Source organism: Harpia harpyja, chromosome 3 (assembly GCF_026419915.1).
Source record: "Harpia harpyja isolate bHarHar1 chromosome 3, bHarHar1 primary haplotype, whole genome shotgun sequence".
Taxonomy (NCBI): Eukaryota; Metazoa; Chordata; class Aves; order Accipitriformes; family Accipitridae; genus Harpia; species Harpia harpyja.
In genome coordinates, this window is record NC_068942.1 from 50,004,805 (window position 1) to 50,027,440 (window position 22,636).

Below are 22,636 nucleotides of genomic sequence, written 5' to 3' on the forward strand. Positions count from 1 at the left end.
AATACAGCAGTGAAAAAAAAAGTCTTTGGCATTAAAGTAAGTATATGTGAGTCCACAGCATTCAAGGATGTAGATTCAGAGTAATAGGACGTCACTCTTTATAATGTTTGTTTTCCTGACCATAACCTCTGCAGGTTGGTTTGTTAGTGGATCTCATTTTATCACATTCTCAAGATGCCTACAGGTAATGAACCAGCATGTATTTCTCTATCTGCACCAAGCAGAAAATGTCTCTGTACAGCTTCAACAGCAATATAAGACTGCTTTAGGAGACTAGAATGTCTTTCTTCCAGGAAAAATATACCCTTCTTCATTTCTCCATATAGCACTGTTGGAACATTTATCTGACTATTGAGCTCTTCTGTGAGTAGAAATACTGCATTCAGTATTTAACTGTGAAAAAAAGATCTGATTTATGAAATCACAAAATAAATAGGAAAGAAAAGATGGCTGTCATTCTAAATAACAAGCTCATAGCAGCTAGGCTCTTTTGGGAAACTGCCAAACATCAGTTACCTCCCACATACGTGACTGCAGTTCTAACATTAAAAAACAGACATTAAAATCATGTAAATATAACCAACTTTCTGAGATACAACAAGTATTAACAGTTTCACATTCATTCATTTAAAAGCATATTGGAAAAATAAATCCAATCTGCACTGACATCTGTTATTTTACGTTTTTTCAGTTGATGCATTACAGCTAGAAAGTGGATTATTTTTCCTTTCTGAAAACTACTGAAAACTGTAAATATTCTTTTATTTATTAGAGAAAACAATAGCAAAATAGTTTACAGAGGTGAGATAAGAGGCAATTAGGAGACACTTTACTGTGTTCAGTGTATACTTGTGGGCAGAATGAACATAATGGACCACATCACAAATGTCTGACCATGACAAAAACAATAAAGAAAAAATATATTCATAATTATGTTCTTTAATCTGTATTTCCGTAATGTGAACAGAGGTGATTTTAAATACTATAAGCACAGAGAGGCAGGTAAGAGACATAACTGGAATTGTAATAGGGTATTACTTGACTCATACCAGTAAGTAATAAGCAAAGCATTAAGATACATTGTATTTTTCCATTTCCTTTTCATATGCATTAATGGATGCGGAAGAAATTCATACGACTTCATTAAATGACAGCTGTGCCCTGTCCCTGTACACCACACCAGCATTTAAACTCAACAGGGGGAACAGTGCCACCTTCTGAACCACCATGTTCACTTTCAACACCTGTCTCTCATATTGGGTGTTTTCTTTAAAAAAAAAGGGAATGTCATTCTTTTTCATGGTGTCCTGGTTTCGGCTGGGATAATTTTCTTTCTAGTAGCTGGTATAGTGCTATGTTTTGGGTTCAGTATGAGAAGAATGTTGATAACACACCCATGTTTTCAGTTGTTGCTAAGTAGTGTTTAGTCTATAAAGTCAAGGACTTTTCAGCTTCTCATGCCCAGCCAGCAAGAAGGCTGGAGGGGCACAAGAAGTTGGGAGGGGACACAGCCAGGGCAGCTGACCCAAACTGGCCAACGGGGTATTCCATACCATGTGACATCATGTCTAGTATATAAACTGGGGGGGGAGTTGGCCTGGGGGGGATTGCTGCTTGGGAACTAACTGGGCATCAGTTGGCAAGTGGTGAGAAATTGCATTGTGCATCACTCGTTTTGTATATTCCAATTCTTTTATTATTATTATTGTCATTTTATTATTGTTATTACTATCATTATTAGTTTCTTCCTTTTCTGTCCTATTAAACTTTTCTTATCTCAACCCACGAGTTTTACCTTTTTTTTTCCCCAATTCTCTCCCCCATCCCACTGGGTGGAGGGGACTGAGTGAGCTGCTGCGTGGTTCTTAGTTGCTGGCTGGGGTTAAACCATGACACATGGTCTGCCAAGATTCTTAGATTTGGCTGTAAAATGGAAGCTTTTTCCACTTCAAGTTGCTAAAGATAAAAATTCCTGTTAAAAATTATTCATATAGGAAACAAGCTTTTTCCACCTTAGGAAAATGGGAAAAAAACCCAAAGAAAAAGCTCCAGGTACATTAAAAAAAAAAAACTTCTCAAATATTTTTTTTCCAGCACTGGAAGATTTTTTCATTATCTATTTTTATTTATTTTTCTTTTTCTTCTGGGGAAAATGTGCATATAAGTGTATGTAGACAAGCTTGTATGCTATTCGCTTCTTTTTTATTTAAAAAAACCCACAAAATATTGGCTGCAGAGTTTCATTTTTAAGAGTATTTTCTCAGTCTATTTTGTACACAGAAGAGGAGGGGCCTGAAACAGAAATTTTGTAAGCTTTCGCTGCTGTCTAAAACTGCTGCTTTGTATTTTTTGTCAATAATATATAATGTATGTATCTCAGGTATGTGAACTAGCAAGACTCCTAAACAAATTGCATTTTATCCTCTAAATTCTATCAGGTCCCTGTATCAGTTGGTATAAACACCTTTCTGTTCAATATTATCTTCCATGAATAAGGATTAATATATTATTAGCTAACTTCTAATAATCATTAAGTAGTAATTTAGTAATTAATCAGTTGTAAATTGCTGATACTTGCTATTAGTTCTTTGACGATTTCTTCTGTAGCATATAGCTTATTACACAGACCAAAATAATTCATAAAAAGGTCATTTTAAGAAATTATTTGCCATTAGTTTCAGTATAAGTGCCTTTCCCTTCTTAGGTCCCATGACAATTAACATTTGTGGAAGGCAACAATAGACTAATAGACTAAACCAGGTTCTAAAGATATTTCCTTTCGTTTTACTGAATGTCTAAAAAGCCAGCCACCTTGGGGGATTAAACTTGATTTGTTCAGACAAAAAATTATTCTAATATTCCATATAACTTAAGGGCTTAGTTCATCAGCTGAACAGCTTTGTCATACTACAAATTACCTTTTTCAGCTGACATCTTATTAGGATAGTGATAGTAAAAGATAAAAAGCAGAAGAAACAACTATTTGCAAAATATTGAGTTAGATATTTGTTATAAATGAATATTATTTATTTAATAATTTGGATTCTATTATCTGAGGAAATAGTTTTACTTCAGAACTATTTAACTAAAAATCTGATTTGCTACAAAAATTAATAACATTAATTCATAAATATTTATACTTTCATTCCAAGAGACATTATAAATTTAAATGTAATCTGTCCAATTTTAAAAATAGTTTTATAACTAATCATCCTTCCTTGTATACACAGAAATGCCCTTCTTCAAGTGTAATATAAAGCTCATTAAAAATCTTTAAAATAGTTTTCCTATACACTCATATTTTTTCTGATTAAAAAAGTCAAGCCTTGTTTTCTCTAGGTGCAGCTCATCTATCACTGTAAAATCAATTCAAATTTGTCTGTGTTTAGCAAAATCCTTGGACAAATGTTTAGAATTCAGCTAAGCTCAAAAATTTGCACAATTTTTCCATTCTGGCCCCACCTTTCTTTTTTCACCAGAAAAATTTTAGTCAGTTCAGGGAATGCTGTAATTTCACTTACTTTTGCCTAACTGCCAGGGGAGTAAGTTTTTATCATTCTCACCCCCAAATAAATGCCAGGTTTGATATAAAATTTCAAAGCCATTAGTTTTTTTTGTGAGAGCGGGGTGAATTGGCAAAGGGCCATACACCCAGTTTACCCTGCTTCCTATGCATTCAACCACCTTTTCATCTGATCAAGCTATAGGCAGGACAGACACCACTGACAAGATGTGCCGTGAAGGCTGGCTCTCACAGGGCTGCCCTGGGGGGCTGGAGGACGGGATCTGCTAGGAGGAATGGAAAGAACTGGGTTTGTTCAGCCTGGAGAAGAGAAAGCCTCCGGGGAGACCTTACTGCTACCTACAAATTCCTGATGGGAGGATGGAGAGAAGATGTAGTCAGACTCTTCTCGGAGGTGCGCTGCAATGGGATGAGAGGCAACAGGCACAGAGTGGAATAGGGAAAACTCTGATTAGATACAAAGAAATGTTTTTACCAAGAGGAAAAGGTTGCCCCCAGAGGCTATGGACTCCCTGGCCTTCAAGGTGTTCAGGACCTGACTGCACTTGACCGGGGGAAACCTGGTAAAATTAGATGTGCTCTGAGCAGGGGGTTGGGATAGACGCTAATGAAGGAGCCTTTCAACCTAAATTATTCTACGATTAGATGTGAGAAATGGCCAAATGACAGCAGTCAGGAGAACGGGGTGGAGGGGGGCTTCCCTGGCTGGCAAGGAAACATCTGGATGAACAGGTCAGTTGTTCTGGTATCAGAGTGTCAGTGCCCATTCCAGCTCATAACAAATACAAGCATTTGTAAGACCTGGAAGAACTAAACCATGCATGAATCAGACACAGTTTCATGAAGTTATCATTATTTCTTTCTATTAAAATGTGATTCATGAGAAATTGTCAGGGCTTTAATCTTCCAAAATATGAAAGACAATTCCTGTGATAGATTGGAACTTTTGTTCGAAAGCCCTAGGTACTTGTTTCTGTTTTTTTTAATTGCAAGCACCAAATTGTCTGTATCTTACCTTGAAAATTACTCCTGCTGTGCTTTAGCACATCTATGACCCAGCACTTTTATTCTCTACCTATTTAAGCTTCAAACCGGTAAAATCTATATTGCAGCTGATATGACTGTCTCTAAGACCAGCAGATAGTTAACCTCCAGGACTCTTGGGGGGGCCAAGCTGCAGCTGTCCTTGCATAGATGTTAATGGAGAACAGCAAAGGACACAAAAACCACTCCTCACTTGCAGACCTACATAGTATGCAGACTCAGTCTTAGGCATTATAGACTTGAAATATGAGAGTGTTAAAACATGGTGCTCTACTGACAGAAAGAGCAGATACTGTTCTCTTTCTCAGCTTCATACGACATCAGAGAACAAGTTGTACAAGGAGAAGCACCCCGCTCTTAAAGGACTATGTTGCATCTTTGAACGTGTTTTCTATTGTTTTTTATGGGGAGGCCTTGTGCTTAGTTCAGTTAGAAGATATTTTGATTTTTAGCCTAAGCCTGAAAGATGTTGAAAGGAGGCTCGAACGTGACAGAAGCACAGCTTTATATTTTGAAGTATTTTGAAAATAGTTTCATTTCTGTTAAAACACAGTCTTAAAACACAGCTTCTATAAAAAGTAGAATAGTATGTCCTGTGTGACTTCTTAAGAACAGGAAACTGAAACTAAGCTTTTATTTGAAATCCTCTTTTAAAATCTCCTAAAGAGCCTCAGCCATTCTACCAGTAGTAAAACCAGACCTAAAGAAGCACTTGAGCTCCAGGAAGCCCCACACCAAATGGTAGTATTCTTCATATAACAGAATGAACTATAATGTGCTTAGCCTGAGCTGACCCACATCTCAGTATAGGAGGCCTAAGATAACACCTCACTTACTCCTTTTCTCTGTATGACCAGGTGTACATCCTAATGTGGGACCACAGAGGTCCCACAAAATCAAACTGTCCTATAATTATGTGTAGCAGAGGGCAGAAGACTGCAGAGGAGACCTGACACACTCCTTTGCATATTTTGCCCACTTTTCCAAAAATAAATTTGATGATATTTGGAGACCTCTGAAGTGTACCAATTGTTCATATGATATTTTCTGGCCTGTGAAGTTCCACATTGTACCTTGTTTTCCAGCATACACAGCAGCAAGGATCCCAAATCAGTTTTAGTGTGGAACTAGATAGCCAGTTACCAGTTCTGTTCTCATGTACAAAAGACAACATCCAGCTATGGTGAAGTTCAACAATATCTTTCTGCCTTTTCCATGCTGCAGAAAATCTGAGCAGATATCTGTAATAGGTTATATTTTGTTGTGATCAGTTACTGGCACATAAGAATTAAAATATACTTGGTTTCATTTCTTCATATAAGGTTTTAGTCAACAAAGGAGATCATCAACAGTATGAAACTGCTCTCTGAAGAGAAAATAATTCCCTTCCTAAAGGAAGCTTTATGCCAGACTAAAGTAGCAGAAGAAAAAAATGAAGGCTTCAGTTAAATAATTTTATAGATTGTGCATTGGGCTATAGGAATTGTATTTTGCTGTTGGAGCTAGCACTGCTAGAAGAAGAATCTCCTACAGAAAATCTTATCATGAAAGCAGAGAGGAAAAGGAAAAGACGAGCTATTTCTCCCTAGATAGAAACAGCAACCTGTATTTGGCAGCTACACACAGAGTGCAAATTGGCCTCATGATACAACCTTCTAGCTTCTGCAACTGCTAGATATAAGTCAAGTCAAAAAATTAAGATTGTTGCCTGCTCAACAATCCAGTAGGAGCTACTAGAAAGCAAACATTAGTTTTCATTTGATACATACATGTTGAAGAAGTTTCACTATAGCTTATTACTCACAACATTGGATTCTGAACTGATGTGCGAGAGGTAAATAAATGTCATGACCAACAGCCTGGCTTCATTAGGTGACTAGGCTGGGGAACCTGTGTGTAGCTGAGAAGGTTAAAAGAAGTTCTTAAATCCTAAAGTATCATTGAATAGATGAAAATGGTCCAATTCAGGCTAAAGTGGAAGAGAGAAACATATAGCAGAAAAAAAAATCTAACAGTAAGACAGAAATAAGTTTATTGTAGCTTATCCTTTCTGATCCTTACTGGATGTTTGTCTGTTTTATTTCCTTAGATAATCCTGCTACAAATAAATACTGCTAATAAAATGTCAACCTGTCAATTATTTTAGAAAATATTTGAACCAGCAGAGTAAGCTCACACCACAATCTGAATCTAGCACTTCTCAGATGGGAATTTCTCAGCAGCCTTTTTGGCAGTTACGGGTCACCACTTCCACCTAAAGAAGTCCTGCTCACTCCTTACCTGTGTGCTCCCTGCTCTCAGGACTCAGTTGTGTCAGAAAAATTGTTCAAGTGTCAAAGTAATGAATCAGATGCAGGATCTGATCTGACAGAAAATGACTGCTCCCTCTCTCTTCCTCCCTTCCATTTTTATCTGCTCAGCTCTCTGACCCAGTTTGCTGTATAAACATGCACAATCATTTGTGCTGGTATAAGGGATGGGAGGAATGAGGATAGGAGCACATTTTTAGTGGTGACCAGGAATGTTTTTTCCAATATCTGTGCCAGTTTATGCTTACTGAAAGTGCTTGTTGAACAACCTAGCAAACTCTAATAAATTTGATCTAAAATTTAGTTAGTGCTTTAGCTTTGTGCTTATATATACATTTTCAGGGACATTTTGGTCAAAAGACTTACAAATTATAAAAGTCACCAAATTGATTAAACATTATTGATACATTGTAACTAAAGATATAGCATATGTTTTAATATACAATGACTTGAGAGAAAAGATACGACCCATAATTTGCCCTATTTTGCAATAGCAACCATTTTTTCCCTACTTCTAAGGCTTTTATTCTCTTATTTGAAAAAATCTTTCTTTTCTGTCTGACATTACCTGCTGAACCTCCTCAGAGAATAACTGTTCCAGAGATACATCTCTTACTCATCTTTTCAAGCATTCACCCTTCTCAATTTCTGCTCTGTCAGCACCATTATTTCACTTAAACTCTTGAATGGCTATTCAAGTTTCAGTAGTGCTCTTTTCTATGTAACACATCTTAATTCAGGCAAAGTCATAACTCCTCTCTCAAACAAACAAGTGGGGAAAAAAAGCGCAAAACAACAGCTGTACTGTGGAAGTTTGAAGCCAGCATTGCCAATCCCAAAGCTTTCTAAAGCTACTAAATTGGCTTACAAATCAGTTTGGGTTCCAGATGGGGTTCTGTCTTTGTTCCTTTTTTTATTTTGCTTTTATGGGGTCACACTCTGAAGTTTTTCACTGAAGTAATGAGAACAAGAAACCTACTTTTTATGCCATAAAACATGAGGTTCCAAGTTAACATAGATGCTAAGTGCTAGAGAGCTAAAAAACCCGAAAGCCTGCTAGTGAATGTAGATGTCAAGGTAAATCACAAAACTGTAATTTTACTAACATATTGCTATTATTATATCTAGGAAAACACTATAAAATTTCTGGTAACCAGCACAATGAATACAGAATTTCAGGTACAGTCTGGTCTGTAGCTTAATAGTTCTGCTTTCTCAGTAACTCTTATTTACAGTGCTGCAAACAGTCCGCTTACTGCAGTTACAGTTATGCGCTTGAATTTCAAAGTTCAGTTTAATTTATGAAACTTCTTAAAGTTTGATCAAGTCAGGAAAAATACCATCCTGGAATGGGGGAAAAATAAAAGTATTCCTAAGGTGAAGGTCACGTGGTAGAGAGCAAATTACCAGAAGATATGTAATAAACACAAGATGAGATACTAGCATTACAGAAGAAGGATTCTTTCTTTGAACTGAGTTGCTTTAAATTTTCCACAGCTCATACTCAGCATGAAGAAGTAAAATTGAGCATGGGAAAGGGGGGAGGAAGGTGGTGTTTTAATATTTGTCTTTGTTTCTTACTACCTGAATCTATTTTAATGGGCAATAAATTAAATTAGTTTTCCCCAAGTCAGTCATTGGTAAGTGATGTCCCTGTCTTAGTCTCGAATCACAATCTTTCCTATCCTATTTTCTCCCCTGTCCTGCTGAGTAGGGGGAGTGAATGAACAGCTAAGTGGGAGTTTGGCCCTTAGCCAAGGTTAACCCATCACAGTAAAACCAATTAAACATACAGTTTTCAACTTTTCTAACAGTTCTGCTTGTGGACACCATCTGACTCATCACAGTTCCTTCTAAAACTTTTGAACAAATGTATCAGAGCATTAGAAATAAAACCCCAGGTTGTTGCACAGCTTCATTACAATTTTCCCTAAAGTATTTATTGGCATACTAAACATGTTGATTAATAAACTGCAGATAGAGCTATAAATAAAGATTCAAAGATTGATATCCCAAATTTTTCATCGTTGTACCCTTCCCTAGAGAATTTATTTTGTAGAGACAATGGAAAGCTAGTTTTATGTATTGAGCTAATGCTGATTGTATATTGTGGTGAGAATTCACATGTGGTATTATTGCACATACTTCTAATGCATTTCTCCTGCATGCACAAATAAATGTTTTATTTTAGAGAAGTATGTTCACTTATGTGCAGAAACTGCTTGAAGAGGAAGCTGAATGAAAGAAGGCTTATATTCTGCCTTGGTTTCTGAGCATAGACAATTATTGAGAAAGAAATTTTCTGTAGGCATTGAATATTGAAGCTGATTTGAGATATCAGAGCAAAATGATTGTTTATTTGCTGCTTGATCACATAGATTGGAAGTGTGGTTTGTACATGTAAACAAAGTAAGATCATACTTGGAGTCAATTATTGAAATCTGGGTACCGCATTTTTAAAAAGTAATTTGTTATATGCAGATATCTGTGACCAGTAAGGGAAGAACTGACTTTCATTTTAGAATGACAAGTGGAGAAACGTTATTTACATTTCTAGAGAAAATTCATTTATCTAGAAATAAAACTAGTTGGACTTCTCATTCTTTTGTACTTGGCATAGGCAAAGCATGTTGCATAAGGTGGGACTGGGCATATCTGTTGTATGACACTGACCAATTCACCTTGCCTCTCTGTGCTCCACTACATAGTGGGATAACAAGTGTTTTGACATTTATTTCTAAAAAGACCTATGTGAATTATTTGCTGTTATTAAAAACTTACTCTTACCTTTTATGTGAAAATTGAACTGTGTATTAATGACACACCACAGATCTGCAAGCAGGTGATAATGAAATTAAAGATCTATCTTCTTGAACAGAATTTCTGTTTATTTGCATTATTTAGACAAGGCAAGGGACATACCTACAAAAAGACCTTATGAAAATGAGAGACTGAATTCAGAATTCTGTATGAACTATGTAAATATATAAGAATCCTTCTCTGTGGCCCAGCTGCAGCACTTTAATTTTAATTTCTAAAATACTGCTGCATTCTTGTCTGTTAAAAGTACATGTAGAGGCTAATGCCAAATTGGGTGGTTCCCTGATGTGAGTTGTAACTGTAGTTTCGGTAACTCATTAGGAAACAGCTCAAGGAAGTTAGAGTAATTTAAAATGTAATTTAAATTATTTTTTTCCACAGGGTAGGTCTCTAAAAGAAACAATTTAATCTGTACCAGTTAGTCCTGCTTATTTACTTAGAATAGACTTATGGTTTATTTCCTGCAGGTTTGGTTCAGTAATGCACTGGAAATACTCTAGTATGAGAAACACCACTCCTTTAGTGATGACTTTTGAAGAAAATCTTATTGTGGAAAATCTATTCTGTCAAATAAAAACATTTCCGCGCTGGGTCACTTTTCTTGGTAGCAGAGACATGTTATTGTCCAATAAAAATATTTTTAATATTTAGCAATATACTGAAAGCAATGCACAGAAAACTCATTACATTCCACACTTTTAAATGCTCATTGAAGTAAGAGATTCTTGTTCTCAACCTCTAATATTAACAGCTTTTACAATCAAGTCAAGCAAATCCATTTGTGGTCATTAGTTTCACTAATCACCATTAAAATTTGTGGAATGCTGAATGTGTTTAAAATATGAGATGCATATTGAATTTATTGACACTATTTTTCAGATGGAAATTAGGAAGCCTGTATAATTGTGCTCTTGGGCAATGTCCAAAAATGGCTCTTAGACAAATCTCTACTTAAAGAAATGTCCAAGGAATGGAAAGAAAATCTATTGTCCAAATTGCTACTTCCATTTACTGTTGCTGAGCATGGGACTTTTGTAAATGCTGCAGCTTCTCCATGCAAGATCCCCAGAAAGACATCTGTATTTTTCTGACAAAGAATAGCATAAAGTTACGTCCTGTGTCTCCAAATGATTGCCTCTCTCCTTTTTCCAAAATGTACTCTCTGGGGTTTCTAAGGAATAACAATAAAAAGCCAGTGCTCAGAAGGTATCTTAAGTGACATTTAAAGGTTTAACTCTTTAAACACCCAGGCTCCCATCATGCTTGTGATTGTCCACAGATGCTGAGGATAAGTTTTTCAGTTTTTTAGTTTTTCACTACAAAACACTTCAGAGTGAAAGAGGAAATTGCCTCTACTTACCTCAGAGCTGAGAAAGACTCACAGCAGAGTAAAAAACTTATGGCTATTATATCCAGCTGTCCCCCAGAACATTTTCTCCACTTACACCAAAACAGAACCCCAGACACCTGCAAAATCACCACTTCCTCACATTTTCCTCACTGTCCTTCCCACCCCCTAGGTTTACTTGTCCTTACTTTTTATTTAACAGAATGTTTGGTTTTTTTCAGCTATTGTGTAAAACTTAAACTAACAAAGTGACTCTGTTAATTATTTGAAATTAAGCCTAGCAGTTATCAAGAAGTTTAAGGAGGTCTAAGCTTTTACTACTGGATTTTACTGAGGAATAATGGTACATCTAGGAAGCTTAATTGGCTATTTAAGTACTTGCAGTATGCAAGGTTGAGAGATGCAAGGAGGAATGTTTCACAGACCTTTTAAAAAACAAAAATTTATGACGCTACAAATCTTTCTACTGCAAATTTATTTGAAACAGGCAGAAATGATAGTCTTAGCCTTAGAACTGAAAATAATTTGCAAAATATACTTTCCAGAGCATAGAAATACAGAATACAGACTTTGCAGGATATGGACAAATCTTGTTCGAAGTGAAGATTCACCAAATTTTGTGTCAACCTTGGCTTATATTTCAGTGAGTGAGACTTCTGAAAATGGAAAAAAGGCAAGTTTTCTCTTGAAGCATGTTCAAGTTAAGATAGTACAAATATTGCATAAGTGTTTGAACAAACAAGATATGCCTACTAGCTTGAAAAAAACCATTCAGACAGCTGATAAATATTACCCACTTCTGTTCTTTTTATCTTCCCTTAGTGTTTTACACACATGAATACAAAGTGCCTTCTCAGAAACTGTAAGATTCCTGTCTGGTACAAACATGAACTGTGGAGAAGAAACAGGCAGTGAGTCCACATGTGTGAAGGTTTAAATTGAAACAGATGTTTAACAATATTTGCAGCATTAGTGCTTTCATAACGGCTGATTCTCTGCATGTTCCCATTATGCTTGACAATGTGCTGCCATTTTACCAAAAAAAAAAAACCCCAAAACCAAAAACCCTGATGGTTATTAATACCAGATGTAGTAAGTTTGCAGCTTACAGCCACACTGCAGTGCCTGCCCAAGGCCTGCTCAAATTCAGTGGGATTTGTTTCTGAATTATTTAAGGACATGTATTCTCTTAGTCACATTTAAATATAGTAATGAAATTGAATTAATGATCTACAGAACCATGAATTTATACCTCAGATCTTAAAAGCGTTTTCACATACTTTTATATTTAGGAGGAAGGAGTCATATTTTACCCTATAATGCTTGTGCAAGAATATTTAAGTGGAATGGAGGATCATGTGTGACTTTGAATCGTAATAAATTTCACTTTAGTGATTGCAGGATTGTAAGGTATTTTCCGCTAACTGGAACAGAAAAAAATAGGACATGTTGCTGACATTTTCTGAGACACTCCTTTGCATGGAATGTGACATAGTGGAATGGAATGTGATATTCTGGTTTATTATCTGGGATTCTGAGAAGTTTTCATATTGCTTTATTTCAGTCCCTTTTATTACAAAGTAATTCAAACTCCTATCTATCGTACAAGTTCAAAACCAAGACAGTTTTGTCAAAACCCAAAAGTTTACCAAAACGGACTTTTGTGTTGTCTTAAAAAACCCTAGGAACGCAAGGATTAAAATCCCCACTAACCTGCTGAGATATTCTTTCATGCTTAATGGGAATAGATGATCCTTTGACTAAAGGAATATAGGTGAGAACTTTGACTGTGGGCAAGTCTTTTGGGTGAGATTTAGATGTGTAAACTAAGGAGCTGCTGGGTTGCTGGTAAAATCACCTGCAGCCAAGGCTGCAGAACACAAATCTGATTTTCCAGATAGCTCTTTTATCCAATAAGCAAGCACATAAAAGGAAATTGATGCCCCCTCTTCCCCTTCTCTGGAAATTGTTTTACAGGGAAAAAGCCAGATACCCCTATGCAAAAGACAGCCCATGTCAAAAAGGCAGTTTCATGATGCAGACTGCAATCTCACACATATACTGAACTCCAGAGCTCCAGGTGCCTAAGACATCCAAAACATTTCAGAAAGGCCCTTCTCTTAAACTGTTCTTGTGAAGACTATACATCTGCTCCAAAGCATGTGTTTCCTGGGAATTCCAAACCTAGTCATTTAATTATCCCTGTTCACTCTGTGGCAAATTCAGATTCTTACCTTAAGCATTGGTGAAACCAGGTTCTGAAAGTAGGCAGGCATTTGTGGAATCTGACTGCAAGATTTAGCTGTAGAAAGTTAAGGATAGTTTTAATCCTATCCAGCTACAGAATTTTACAGTATAAGTATATACATCTCAACTACTCACACTATCTCATTGCTAATGTCAGGTTCTTCAACAGAGGATGTCTAATACTCACTTGCTTGGTTAACGTGGAAGACTGTTTGCCCCAAACTACATCAAATCAGTCCTTCAGGCTATGATTCCTGTTACCTAACTTTAGCCATCTAGAAAATAACTTCTGGGCTAAGCTAGCTGTCAAAACTATAATCAATGAGGACAGTCAGGTAACTCCAAATAATTGTTTATTTCACCTGTCCTAGTAACTCTTTCAGTCTGAGATAACCAACTGTTAGAAATGCTCTCCCTCCACTGATACAGATGAACCATATAAAATAAAACCTTTTACAGAAAATGAATAATATTATTGACTTCTGATACTAGGTGAGATATTGAGTAAACAAGTAAATGTGTTTGAGCCTGATTTCACAGAATCACAGAATGATTGAGATTGGAAGGGACCTCTGGAGGTCATCTGGTCCAACCCGCCCTGCTCAAGCAGGATCACGTATAGCAGGTTGCCCTGGACTATGTCCAAACAGCTTTTGAACATTTCCAAGGATGGAAGGGATGGATCCATCCAAGGATGGATTTCAAGAGGTATATTACATGTACTAGTTTCATTTTAAAATGGTAGTTGTAAAAGATACTAGATTTATTTGCTCTTTGGAGAATGAACTTTGACATCATTCTGTATTTCTATCAACAATATTAACACATATTTCTTCTAAGATGGACACATATAATTTGAATTGCTCTTACGAACAAACACATTGCCCTTGCTAGAAAAAAACTGTCAAATAATGATGGTGACTTGTTGCATTGATTGTACTCAATAAAAAAAAAAAAAAAGAAAGAAAAGGAGATAAAGGAGTTCATTACCTTGAATTTTTTTTCTTGCTTTTCTTGTCTGAGGAAATCACTATGGAATCTTCTTTTATACTTTCTTCTTCCTATATACTTCTGGTAAATTTTTAACTCAAAATTATGTGACTTATACCATTGGGACTATTTGTCAAGAAAAGAATGTTCTTTAAAAAGCCCAGTGGTTTAGTCTAATAGAAACAAAACGTAAGAAGTAATTATGCTGAAAGAATGTTAATGCTGTGATGGTGAGAAAGCTATCTAACAGGCTCTTTACGCAGACGCTCTGTCAGAGATTAAACTTATTAACTAGTTAGGATTGAAGATCTCTCTGAATATCATAGGTTGTTTAGATTTCTGTGCTACTTCCTCCCATGTGAATTGACTCAAAATTTTGATATAATCGAATAAATGAATATAATTTACATAACAAAATACAATATTATGATAATGTTTAAGATTAAATTTTTGACAAATTCATCTTTTCTTGAGCCTGAACTTTCCCACTTTTAAGTAGGTTGCAAGAACTATTTTTTGACTTCAGTGAAAATAAATAATTGTAATTACTATTTAATATTTAGGTAGCAGTTTGAATCCATTAGGCCTTAACAGCTGGGCAATCACTTTCCTGATTCAAATTCTTCCTGATAAACAGAGGATTTGGCAAGCAAATTACCTACCATTCTGAAGTGGAAAAGTCTTCATGTTTCAGAACAGTAGCTTGAACACTGGTCTATATTTTGCATATGAAAAGATATACATTAGATGTGGGATAGAGAGCTTGTCCAAGACTGCTGCTCCATTATTAGAATGAAAGTTGAGAAACTACTTCATCATGTATTATTTTGTTGATCAGTTAGTTAGAGGAATTAATTCTTTCAGAAGCAATTAAATACTTGCAAATATAGGGAGACAGTGTCAGTTCAGAGTCAACACATGATTAAGTCTCATCATTACATGAAAGCCCAGCATTACTTTCCCAGCAAGTACCTAGTTAAGATACAGCTTGATGTTGTTTGAAGTCTCCCAAAGCATAAGGAAACAAAGTAGTAGAAAATCATAAAATAGCATTAGAAGTACATACTCTTGCAGTAGCCCACAGCACAGATTACAGTTTTCACTGACCTGCTTCACAGAATTTATTATTAGCACATCAGCAGCAAAACTATTACTCAGTCTGAGAATAGTTTCTTAACGCCAATGGCTATTTTGTGTGGCTGGAAAAAATAGACAGTGTAAGAGGAAAACGCGCAGATGTAGAGTAATACAAGTATATGTAAAAAAAGCTTTCTCAAATGTTCTGCTCTTGATCTTGGCTTTTTCATGACCCACCCTTCCATCAGCACATCAATTTTCAGTCCCATCACTGTCACCTATTTCATGTGAAGTTTCCTACAGAGTTGAGCAGAGTAATTTCAAACTCATTGATTCAATACCATTTTACCTAGGAGAAGGATTAGTCTGCTATGGGATTCTGATTTTTGTTCAGTCTGTTTCTGCTGCTGTTAGTTCAAGTGTTGCTTCAGTCCTCACTTAGGTTCACACAGAAGGGCTCTCTGTGTTTGGCTGAGCATTCAGCCCAGATTAGCTGTCAAGCCTGGAAGTGTTTGACCTCAGTGTTCGCGTTCGCTCACTTTAACAGATCATCCTCTTTACAGTGAAGACACAGGCTTTGTCACTTAATTGTTGATAATCATCCAGTGTCCTCCCACAGTTTCCTCCTACCCTCTGACTAGGACAGGAGACCTCTCTTACCCATCTTACCTTAATGCATTGGGAATCCACAACAAAGTTTCCACTAGACAGCTTTCTGATCACATTTACAGAAAGGCACGTAAGGTACTCGAGCAAATTTACAGCTGGTATGAATAGATAGATTCCAGCATCTTCATACCAGTTTGAAGGGATTGTTTTAATCAGAATGGCTGAATTCTGAACAGTACAGCAGTCTACTTACTTCAAAGTCCTTACAGTGAGGCAAACTTTAGCAGCTTGTTATTACTTGAGCTTCAGTCAAGCCTAAGGCTGAGAGGGAAAGATTATAGCCATCAGCTGCAGTTCTCCTCGCTCTCTTATATAATTGTAATGTTGTGTATTTTGTTTTGTTTTAGCAACAGCATCTGATATGAAGCTACGAGAATTTAAAGATGGATGGGTGTGGTTGTGAACTCTTTTTCCCATTTCGATCTTACAAACCAATGACATCCTTACTATAGATGTTCTACAAGCCCCACGTAGGTCAATATCATATCTCACATGCAGACAAACATATGAAAAGTTAAATGTTAAAAGGATTTAAAAAGAGAAGTATATTCAATACTTTGTGGATAGCACATAGCGTTACATTTTTTTTCCTCCATAAAATTCAGCTAAAACAGGAAATTAAAGTCAGTATGTCCCATTAGTTATTGGTTTGTGAAGAATTAATTATGTAGTTGGGGTGAACTGTTATTTTGAATTGATTCTTCTCTCCTGTTGGACCCTAAAAAGTAAATTATAGGGATCTTTGCATGCTTGATACTACACAAGAAGCTTACAACCTTACAGTCGGTTCTACGCAATTTTAGAAGCCTACTCTTTCAAAGCTAGGACCAATGCTTGGGGTGTTGATTACAGAGAACACATACTTTAAATGCATGATCTTTGATTTCTTCCTATCTGATAGGAATAGTTACTGAAAATACAATGGCCAAGAATGTATTTTTCATAGATACTCCGTTCCAGCTGTCAGAATAATTGACATATGTTTATGAAAGAAAGTACTTGGCTACATTTGCATTTTTTTTTCTACTCAGATATCTGCAAATCAGTTTAAAAGCATCTGTAAGCTTGTGCTTTGATCAATTATCTTCACTCCAAGGTTCAGAAGATTAAAATGTGGAGTATTATTCAGAAAAGATATCAGTATCATCAGCTGGAAAACGAACAGAGCATGAAACTGGTTAATAGAAGACAGCTAAGTTAATGAAAACAGAATTGTTGTCAATACTTTTTCTCCTAAGAAACTAACAGCACAGGCCGCTAAAACAGAATATAGCCTGACATTACAGAGTTTAATCATGTGGACTGTAACTCTGCTGAGATATTATATAGGACACAGAGGCGTATGGAAAACTGACGGGATTTGCCCTTAAAGGAAAAGACCCCAGCTGCTTAGCATCAGAGAGGTCAAGCTGGCTACAGAACAGGAGATTGAAGCATGTGGGACCAAGACTAGCTCAGGGGCTCAACAAAAATCCCCAACTTTGGTGACAGAACACCCTCTTCTAGAAAATGCATCAAAATTCTCCAAAGGAGAGAAAAGACAATATAACAAATATTAATTAAATTCTGCTCTAAAGACCAGAATATTATTTCTAGTAGTTTTGGAGTGGGAATCAAGACTGCAATGTCAATAATTTATGTAAGAAATCCTATCATATTGATGAAATTGCCAGCCCTGCATAAATACTTTGCACACTTTTGTTGACTAGGAAAATGCGTTTTGGCTCTTTACAATCAATATGAACTATTTATTTTAGATTCATAAAGGAAGAGAGATGATGTGTTTTGATTAAAAAAAAAAAAAGATTAAAAACAAACCTGATTTTCAAATATAGGTTTGCAAGTTCCAGAGGATAAGTGACCAAACTAAAAGTTAGAAACCTCCTTTGTAGTCATTCCTGTTGCTGTGGGGTTAGGTTGAGCTCATGCCTCCCTGTAGCCAGGGCGCAGGTCTGTCAGGCTTTCTGGCCAGCTGGCAGCGTGTTTGGTGTGATTCCAATGTATACGGGGTGGAGGTGCCACCTTTGTCCTTTGGGACCAGGGCTGCCCTGTAACTCAGAGCCTGGCTGGTACGGCAGGGATGAAGCCCCTTTGTTCATGGCTTTCCATGCCCAGCCAAATGTGCCCAGAGTGCCAGCACCGGTGCCACCCGTCCTGCTGGCTCCCCAGCTTCAGTCAAGCATCCTGGCCCCACTGCACCCCGGAGGCAAGCAAAGCAGCAGTGGTTTCTGGTGTGTTTAGCAAGGGTGTTCCCTGGGCTGGGATGTTATTTTCATGTGTATTCATAAGGAGTTGTTTTTTACATAGTGTCTGGATTTGGGGATAATGCACTATCTAGCCTGTGTCTCCTTTCTCAGCAGGCTGCTCTTCCTTCCTTGGGTTATTCTCCCAGTAGGTATCCCTTGTATGCCAGACTGAGGTCTGTGGTAGCCTTTCATGTCCAGCTTCCAGAGTCTGGAAATCTGCAGGGGCAATTGGAGGTTCCTTCTCCACTTGCAGAAGGTGGCAAGAAATGCTGTGGTGATGGAAAAGAATGGACAAATGAGGGGAAACATCTGTGGCCACCGCTTTTGCACCATGTTAAGTTTTTCCTGTTTTGTGTCACAATAGCCCAAGTCATTCTCTTCCCAGAGAGGAATTAGTTCTGTCTATTTGATTTTAAGATCAAGGAGAAAGAAATTTTAGTAAATTACACCCATTTCTAAAGTGGGAAGAAGGTACTTAAATAGTGGAAGAAAATCCTTGCCGCATAAGAGGTGTGTGCTAACATGTAGACTTAATCATGCATTTAATTCAGAAAAAGAGCTCAAATAGATGAAAACAATGAAATAAACGTAAACATTTCATTAGAGACTCAACTCTTTTCTCTGTCGTGTACTGTTTTACCTTCTTTCATTTGGAGTGTTTTGAAATAGGAGCCTGTGAGAGACTGAAAGAGTTAATGTCTCAAACGTTGTGGCAGGGCAAGTTCTGCATAACGACGAACCTGCATAACAAGAGAACGGCAGGTTTGGGGGCCGGTCAGCACAGATCAGCGCAGGACATCAGCAACGGGGCGTGGAGGAGGCCGTGCTGTGCCGGCGATGCGCCAGTCCCTGTTCTGATACGCTGCGCTGGGCAGCCCACCGTGTATGGCCAAAGATCAAACAAAGTTTATTTGAGGAAGGGGCTCACAGAGGCCCGACGGACCCTTGGCGACACCACCCCCACCCCCACCCCCCCATGGCGCCTGCGCACAAGATCGAGAGTTACATAAGTCCTTAGGGGCGGTGTGCAGAAGCAAGAGGGGCGTGATTGACGTGAGAAAAGGCGGGAACTGGGCTGTAAAAGACACAGACGCGGGGAGTCCCGTGTGTCCCTTCTGGAACTGGATGTCTAGACTGGTTGGAGCAACACTGGACCCAGGACCGGTGAAATCTTTCTCTTTTCCTCTTTCTCTCTCTGTCTCTCTTTCTTTCTCTCTCTCTTTTCTCTCCTGTTTTGTAATCCCCATGCCTCATCCTTTTAGACACAAAACTGTTGACCCAGTGTCCTGGTTTCAGCTGGGATAGAGTTAATTGTCTTCCTAGTAGCTGGTACAGTGCTATGTTTTGAGTTCAGTATGTGAAGAATGTTGATAACACTGATGTTTTCAGTTGTTGCTAAGTAATGTTTAGTCTAAAGTCAAGGATTTTTCAGCTTCTCAAGCCCAGCCAGTGAGAAAGCTGGAGGGGCACAAGAAGTTGGCACAGGACACAGCCAGGGCAGCTGACCCAAACTGGCTAACGGGGTATTCCATACCATGTGACATTATGTCTAGTATAGAAACTGGGGGGAATGGGGGCGAGGGGATCACTGCTGGGGGACTGACTGGGCGTCGATCGGCGGGTGATGATGAGCGGTTGCACTGCGCATCATTTGTACATTCCAATCCTTTATTATTGCTGTTGTCATTTTATTAGTGTTATCATTATCATTATTAGTTTCTTCCTTTCTGTTCTATTAAACTGTTCTTATCTCAACCCACAAGTTCTACTTCTTTTCCCAATTTCCTCCGCCATCCCACTGGGTGGGGGGGGATTGAGTGAGCGGCTGCGCGGTGCTTAGTTGCTGGCTGGGGTTAAACTGTGACACCAAGTCTGGGACTAGGAGTGGATCCAGCCGCCCCTGGGCTCCTCTCTGAGAAGCAGTCTGGAAAGCAAGGGGGTCCACTCTGAACCTTGTGACTCAACCGGAGGGCTCTCCTTACTGTCTTTCCTGAGTTGATACATATGGTTAGCATGTGTTATACAGTTTACTGATGTAGTTTCATGCCAGTTCCTGTTGTGAGAAGCCACATCACCTACCGTTATGCCTTCCAAGTTCAAGTTGCTTTTGCCATAAATAAAACATTCAACTGATCGTTTGGTGTCACTTCACCTTAATTTAGCCCAAGCGAATTCCGAGCTCGCCACGATCCCTCCCTGGTCTGTCCAGCACAGGTTGTGACAGAGCCTGATCTGCTTTTGTATCTTTAGAAGTAATCCAGTGTCAATGCACTCAGCCCTTCAATGTGAAACCATCCTGGCAGATCTACTGTAGAATCAGGTTTTAATGTTAGAAATTGCCAGTGGGAAAACCTGTTGAGTATTTTACTTAACCTGTAAAATGGCTAACATCATACAAACAGCAAGTAATGACCAGGAGAAGAAGTAATTTAACAGTGAAAACTGGGAGGAAACTATTCCGGTAGAATAATTAAAGGAAAAAGTTGGGTTTGATTGATTGATTGGATTTTTTTGTCTACACTATGTAGACAAGTTTGAATTTTTTGCTGCAGTATTTCTGATAAGCAAAGATAGCATCTCCTGTAGCGAAAGTGGGTAGACCCATCTGTATTTTATAAGTAGTATATATTAGTTATGGAGGAGGGCAACTAAAAAACCCAAAGGCTTTTGTGTGTCCGCTCAGTGTGTACTGTAGGCCTAACTTTTACAGCAGCGTGTGAAGTGGTAACCCTTTATGTAAAAAAAGTGAGTGAAGCAAGCTGTTTGATGCCAACAAGAGATAAATTATGTATTACTTAAATCAGGTAAAGTAAACAATTATACCATAAATCCATCAAAGTCCAATGGAAAAAGGTTAGTTTGGGATCAGGCCAAGAATAGGGTTACAGGGTCAGCTATAATGAAAAACTTCTAGGCATAGTAGCTACAAATTAATATAGCTGACTACCATTTCTCAACTATGAGCTTAGGCCTGGCAGATATGTTTCTTCTCTTACTATCACAACATTCATCTTTGTGTTTGGAATTTTTTGCAGATTACTGTTTGAGAACAATTTCTGAATGAGGTAAAGCTGCCAATTTCAATACATGACAACCCATTAAAGTGAAGGTGAATGTTCTAGAATTTAACCTTGTCATAAGGGTGGCAATGTTGTTGTAGCTGTGATCATCCAAGCTAAGACTGTGAGACAAGGGATGTGGAAAAGGTAATCCATTTTATTAGGCTGGAGGATATAATTTTGGAAGACAGACATACTTTGGGGAAGAAAAGCCCTCTCTAGGAGGAAGTTTTGCAGGGACCTGTAGGAGGTTTATACATCCAGAAGTGTCTGTTGTTTCCCATTTTTGTTAGTTGCTTTAATGAAATATATTCTTCTTTACAGATTGAGACTCTTTAAAGGGTACAGACTGCTGTACTCCTTGTGACAGCAGTATTATTACCACAGCTCATCACTGATGGCTCTAGGGGTTTTTTTGCTGGTGGGGAGCTCAACAGAAAAATTTTGTAGCAGATGCATGTATTCATATTTGTGTGTAATATGCAACAGAGGTTTAAGGGAAGAATATACAAAACAAGAATAGTATGGGTTATTCATCATCAAGGCAACAGTAACAAGATAAAAATATTTAGCTGCTATCAATTAGAAAACAAAACAAAACAAAAAAAAGCACCAGCCATTATTTTGTAAAGGACTTTGTAACAGTCTCCTGCAGACCTTGTTTCATGCTCAGTCTGAGCATGAAAACACCACATGTCCTTTTCCACAAGTTTAGCATGATGCAGCAAAATTCCCACTGAGGGCTACTGCACAGGTTGCGTGGATGCACAACCACCCTATAAGGAATTTAAGAGTTGGTTTAAAGAAAGGAATCACGCTTGTTACATAATACTTCTTTATTACTTGCTACTTTCATTGAGTTATATCCACTGCAGGTCACTGAACTCGGAATTGCAAAGAAAGATTAAGGGAGTTCCAGTGTAGATGAACTCCACTCTCCAGAGCAGGAGTCGCCCCTGCCATGATGACAGGTGCCTGTGTTCACATACTAAACCAAAGCAAATGCTGGAGAGGGCCATTCTTTACTATGAGGGTAGTGAGACACTGGAACAGGTTGCCCAGAGAAGTTGTGGATGCCCCATCCCTGGAAGTGTTCAAGGCCAGGTTGGATGGGGCTTTGAGCAACCTCATCTAATGAAAGATGTCCCTGCCCATAGTAGGGGGTAGGAACTAGGTGATATTTAAAGATCCTTTCCAACCCAAACCACACTGTGATTCAATGCTATGATATTGTGACTGAAAGGAGTTTATGCTAGTGATAAGCTTATATTTTCATTTCATAAGCTGCTGTATGTAGTTGGTAT